Source organism: Petromyzon marinus, unplaced genomic scaffold (assembly GCF_048934315.1).
Source record: "Petromyzon marinus isolate PM22_M1 ecotype Great Lakes invasive population unplaced genomic scaffold, UKy_Petmar_22M1.pri1.0 PM_G_Scaffold_60, whole genome shotgun sequence".
NCBI lineage: Eukaryota > Metazoa > Chordata > Hyperoartia > Petromyzontiformes > Petromyzontidae > Petromyzon > Petromyzon marinus.
The window spans coordinates 226,767-233,150 of record NW_027423014.1 but is presented as its reverse complement, the minus strand read 5'-3'; positions in this window follow the sequence as shown (position 1 = coordinate 233,150).

The following is a 6,384-nucleotide window of genomic DNA, read 5'->3' as shown; positions in this document are numbered from 1 at the left end:
TGATTCAACAGCATTAATTGATGAGATCAAACAGTTCTAGTTGAAACCCTCTGCTGCCAGACCACCAAGATTATATGGCCTTCCAAAGATACACAAAGAAGATACACCCCTTCGTCCCATCGTCTCTACTATCAGCTCCCCCACCTACAAACTGGCACGTTTTCTGGCTGATATACTGCGACCTTTCACTGGAAAAACCACCTCTGCGGTACTAAATTCTACTCACCTGGTATCGACAATCAAAGACATTTCCCTGTCCCCAAACGACCTGCTTGTCAGTTTTGATGTGGTGTCCTTGTTCACCAAAGTCCCGGTACCTGACACCATCGCTATCATTGAAGACCTGGTTCATCAAGGACTGCATACTGATGTACCCCCCCTGGTGAGACATTGCTTAACCAACACATACTTCACCTGGAATGGAACTTTCTACAAACAAACTGAGGGCACCCCAATGGGCTCCCCCCTATCTCCGGTTGTAGCCAACGTATTCATGGAAAAATTTGAAACTGACGCCATCCAGACTGCCACTCTACGCCCGACCTTATGGAAGAGGTACGTTGATGACACCTTTGTCATCTGGCCACATGGCCAGCCTGCTCTAGACCAATTCCGCGACCACATCAATTCCATACACCCAGCCATCAGATTTACCATGGAGGTCGAAAAAGATGGCAAACTACCCTTTCTGGATGTCTTAATTAAAAGGAGACATGATGGTTCAATGAGCCACTGTCTACAGGAAAGCTACCCATACAGATGCTTACTTGAAACCGGATTCCCACCACCATCCATCCCAGAAGAACTGCCTCATCAAGACTCTATACCATAGAGCCCAATGCATTTCCGACCAGGAACACATTACCAGTGAACTCAAGCACGTACACCAGGCTCTCAGGGCTAATGGCTACTCCGACTACACAATCCGCAAAGCCATCACTCCAGTCATGAAGAAGGATCCTCTTGTGGAGCCACTCAAAACCATCACCTTACCCTACATTGCAGGGGTCACTAAAAAGATCTCCAAAATCCTGAATAAACACAAGATCCAGGTCCGATTCAACACAGTACACAAAATCCGTGATTTAGTTCCATCTGTAAAAGATGCTCTTCCAGACATACAGTACCCGGGCGTTTACAAACTAAAGTGCCTCTGTGGTAGTAGCTACATTGGAGAAACCAAAAGACATATCTCGGACCGCATCCGCGAACATAAAGCAGACTTGAAACACGGTAAGACGAACTCCTCTGCCGTGGCAGATCACTGTTACAATTCAGTGGGCTCACATGACATTGACTTCTCCAAGACGGAGGTTCTTTGCAAACCAACCGGCTACCATGAGAGATTCGTTCATGAGGCCATTCACATATACAAGCACAGAGACAATTTCAACCGAGAAGATGGATTCAGGCTTAGTAACCACTGGAAAGATGTGTTAAATCATTTCTGTTCTTAATTAATTGTAATTTTACGATGACCTTCAGACCGCAGCTCTTTCGCCAGCATTGCCTCTTAATACCTCTCACACCACGGTTAATGGTATGGTTTACAACATGGAGTATACTAGGGCTTCGCAGCTGTCTCTCTCCCCCTCCTCTGTTCCGACCATGGACGAACTCGTCCGTCTGAACGGGGCCCGTAGCTATCCGTGGTACGGAAATTTGAGGGTAAGAATCCACCCATTTTTTCGCCATATAGCATTGTGATATATAACGACTTATGGTTGGTAGCTTAGCTGATTGGAGAATATAGAGTGTATTGATAACATGAAGGTAATTTATATTTTAGTTTTTATTGGTTCACTATATAGTACTGTGAATAGCTCAGATGTGTAGTCATTTCTGTGACCAGTCACTAGCAAATCACCCAGTTATTTCAATGCTAAATTCGCCTAGTTATTTCAATGCTAAATTCTCCTGTTTGATTTGTACTAAGTGCCTCGGTGAATGTGTATGCTCTGACTTCAACGTAGCTATTTCTGTAGCAGTTACAAGCGAATCACTCAGCCATTTCAATGCTAAATTCTATGCTAATCCCATTGTCAAGGGGTGCCTCTGCGGATGTGTATGCCTTAACTTAGCTATTTCAATGCTAAATTCTATGCTAATTCCTTTTAACAATGGGTGCCTCTGCGGATGTGTATGCTTTAACTTTTAACATAGCTATTTCTGTGACCAGTCACAAGCTAATCATTCAGCCATTTCAATGCTAAATTTTATGCTAATTCCTTTGTCAAGGCTCTTTGTTCCTCTCACACAGCTTAAAAGCCGTGATCTGAACGTGGCTCTCTCACTCCAGCGCTGTCCTACCAGACAGTCTCGCCCCCTTCACCTGATGAAGGCCGCTTGTGTTGTGGCCGAAACGTCGTGAGAATATTATTGTGTTATTTTATTTTATCAATTTATTATTTTATTCTCATTCTACGTGACTTTACCGAAAGAACCAAAGAAGATGAATCATTGCAGTCACGAAAGCTTTAAATCGAAATTTAACCGCCTCTACGGGGAGGGATTCCACACATCCTTAAGATCATTCAACAGACTTCGGGATAAGAAGGCTCAACTAATCGAGTCTCTCACCTTTCTGAAGAGATGCCGCGACTCTAAGGTAATACCAACCGCATTTACACTAACCTCTGCTGTTGCAACTTCTCTCAATGCAAAACGAATTCTAGCTAGAACTAGCTTCGCTCTTATCTCGGAAAAAATCAGACTTACACGCACCGAACTCGATCAGTTAGACAAGACACTCTACAAATCACACTTAAAATTGACAGCAACAATGTCTACATCGGATTGGGAACATGTAGACAATGACTACCTCTTCGGCTGCCACTATGTCGAACAAATGTAGGGACAATTTGATTTCCAAATTCAATCACCTCTCCAGCAAAAAATCGGATCCACACACCGAAAAGATAGACGTCAACAAAGTCGTAATTAATCGCAGTAACAGTTCCATTTCTGATGGTCTGAAATCCGTTTTAGCTAAAGGTCTAAACTTTGCTGTCACACCGAGACACTTACCGGTTAATGATATCATTGCCCATGTCGACGTTGCACTCAAGGGCTTGAGTCACATCTCTGCAGACGTAGCAAGATCTGAAATCGCTGCAACCCTCAAAAACGCTAAGTTGCCACCTAGCAACATCAGCAAAGACGAACGTTTTGAATTCTCAATTAAAAAAGAGGGATGATATTGTCGTTCTCTCAGCCGACAAAGGCAATGCCACTGTCATCATGGACAAAACAGAATATAACAACAAAATTCAAGAACTACTCAACGATGGCAGCTATACAAAAATAAAAAGAGATCCCAACAACAGCCTGGTCACCAAAACGAACAAAATTATCTCTGATTCAACAGCATTAATTGATGAGATCAAACAGTTCTAGTTGAAACCCTCTGCTGCCAGACCACCAAGATTATATGGCCTTCCAAAGATACACAAAGAAGATACACCCCTTCGTCCCATCGTCTCTACTATCAGCTCCCCCACCTACAAACTGGCACGTTTTCTGGCTGATATACTGCGACCTTTCACTGGAAAAACCACCTCTGCGGTACTAAATTCTACTCACCTGGTATCGACAATCAAAGACATTTCCCTGTCCCCAAACGACCTGCTTGTCAGTTTTGATGTGGTGTCCTTGTTCACCAAAGTCCCGGTACCTGACACCATCGCTATCATTGAAGACCTGGTTCATCAAGGACTGCATACTGATGTACCCCCCCTGGTGAGACATTGCTTAACCAACACATACTTCACCTGGAATGGAACTTTCTACAAACAAACTGAGGGCACCCCAATGGGCTCCCCCCTATCTCCGGTTGTAGCCAACGTATTCATGGGAAAATTTGAAACTGACGCCATCCAGACTGCCACTCTACGCCCGACCTTATGGAAGAGGTACGTTGATGACACCTTTGTCATCTGGCCACATGGCCAGCCTGCTCTAGACCAATTCCGCGACCACATCAATTCCATACACCCAGCCATCAGATTTACCATGGAGGTCGAAAAAGATGGCAAACTACCCTTTCTGGATGTCTTAATTAAAAGGAGACATGATGGTTCAATGAGCCACTCTGTCTACAGGAAAGCTACCCATACAGATGCTTACTTGAAACCGGATTCCCACCACCATCCATCCCAGAAGAACTGCCTCATCAAGACTCTATACCATAGAGCCCAATGCATTTCCGACCAGGAACACATTACCAGTGAACTCAAGCACGTACACCAGGCTCTCAGGGCTAATGGCTACTCTGACTACACAATCCGCAAAGCCATCACTCCAGTCATGAAGAAGGATCCTCTTGTGGAGCCACTCAAAACCATCACCTTACCCTACATTGCAGGGGTCACTAAAAAGATCTCCAAAATCCTGAATAAACACAAGATCCAGGTCCGATTCAACACAGTACACAAAATCCGTGATTTAGTTCCATCTGTAAAAGATGCTCTTCCAGACATACAGTACCCGGGCGTTTACAAACTAAAGTGCCTCTGTGGTAGTAGCTACATTGGAGAAACCAAAAGACATATCTCGGACCGCATCCGCGAACATAAAGCAGACTTGAAACACGGTAAGACGAACTCCTCTGCCGTGGCAGATCACTGTTACAATTCAGTGGGCTCACATGACATTGACTTCTCCAAGACGGAGGTTCTTTGCAAACCAACCGGCTACCATGAGAGATTCGTTCATGAGGCCATTCACATATACAAGCACAGAGACAATTTCAACCGAGAAGATGGATTCAGGCTTAGTAACCACTGGAAAGATGTGTTAAATCATTTCTGTTCTTAATTAATTGTAATTTTACGATGACCTTCAGACCGCAGCTCTTTCGCCAGCATTGCCTCTTAATACCTCTCACACCACGGTTAATGGTATGGTTTACAACATGGAGTATACTAGGGCTTCGCAGCTGTCTCTCTCCCCCTCCTCTGTTCCGACCATGGACGAACTCGTCCGTCTGAACGGGGCCCGTAGCGATCCGTGGTACGGAAATTTGAGGGTAAGAATCCACCCATTTTTTCGCCAAATAGCATTGTGATATATAACGACTTATGGTTGGTAGCTTAGCTGATTGGAGAATATAGAGTTTATTGATAACATGAAGGTAATTTATATTTTAGTTTTATTGGTTCACTATATAGTACTGTGAATAGCTCAGATGTGTAGTCATTTCTGTGACCAGTCACTAGCAAATCACCCAGTTATTTCAATGCTAAATTCGCCTAGTTATTTCAATGCTAAATTCTCCTGTTTGATTTGTACTAAGTGCCTCGGTGAATGTGTATGCTCTGACTTCAACGTAGCTATTTCTGTAGCAGTTACAAGCGAATCACTCAGCCATTTCAATGCTAAATTCTATGCTAATCCCATTGTCAAGGGGTGCCTCTGCGGATGTGTATGCCTTAACTTAGCTATTTCAATGCTAAATTCTATGCTAATTCCTTTTAACAATGGGTGCCTCTGTGGATGTGTATGCTTTAACTTTTAACATAGCTATTTCTGTGACCAGTCACAAGCTAATCATTCAGCCATTTCAATGCTAAATTTTATGCTAATTCCTTTGTCAAGGCTCTTTGTTCCTCTCACACAGCTTAAAAGCCGTGATCTGAACGTGGCTCTCTCACTCCAGCGCTGTCCTACCAGACAGTCTCGCCCCCTTCACCTGATGAAGGCCGCTTGTGTTGTGGCCGAAACGTCGTGAGAATATTATTGTGTTATTTTATTTTATCAATTTATTATTTTATTCTCATTCTACGTGACTTTACCGAAAGAACCAAAGAAGATGAATCATTGCAGTCACGAAAGCTTTAAATCGAAAATTCTCACGACGTTCGCAAGTAGCCAAAACGTCGTGAGAATTTTATTTCATGTTTTATTTTTATTATCATATTATTTCCCTTCTACGTGACGTTACCGAAAGAACCAAGAAGATGAATCCCTGCAGTCACGAAAGCTTTAAATCGAAAAATTACCTACAAGCTACACAACTAAGATGCCACATCAACCAATGCCCCCTGACAGGCTCTTGCCAACATGCAGGCCGGTGCAGGGCCACCACCTAGTGCCACACAGGGGCAGCTGCTACTTCGGGGCGCTCTTCGAGTGTTTGAAACGGGATACAAAACTCCGAGTTGCTGAGACAATCTAGATTTGAAGTTTGTGACTGCAGAGATCCATACTCCTTGGTTCTTTCGGTAAAGTCACGTAGAGGCGATTAAGCAGGCACCATATAAATGCAATTGATAACATAGTGAATGCTTGGGAGCTTATTGGCTCTCGCTCCTGGTGAGAGATTGACCCAACCCACAGGTCCACAAAGACTGGCCGCTCTTACTCTGCAGGTTGAACCTAGCAACT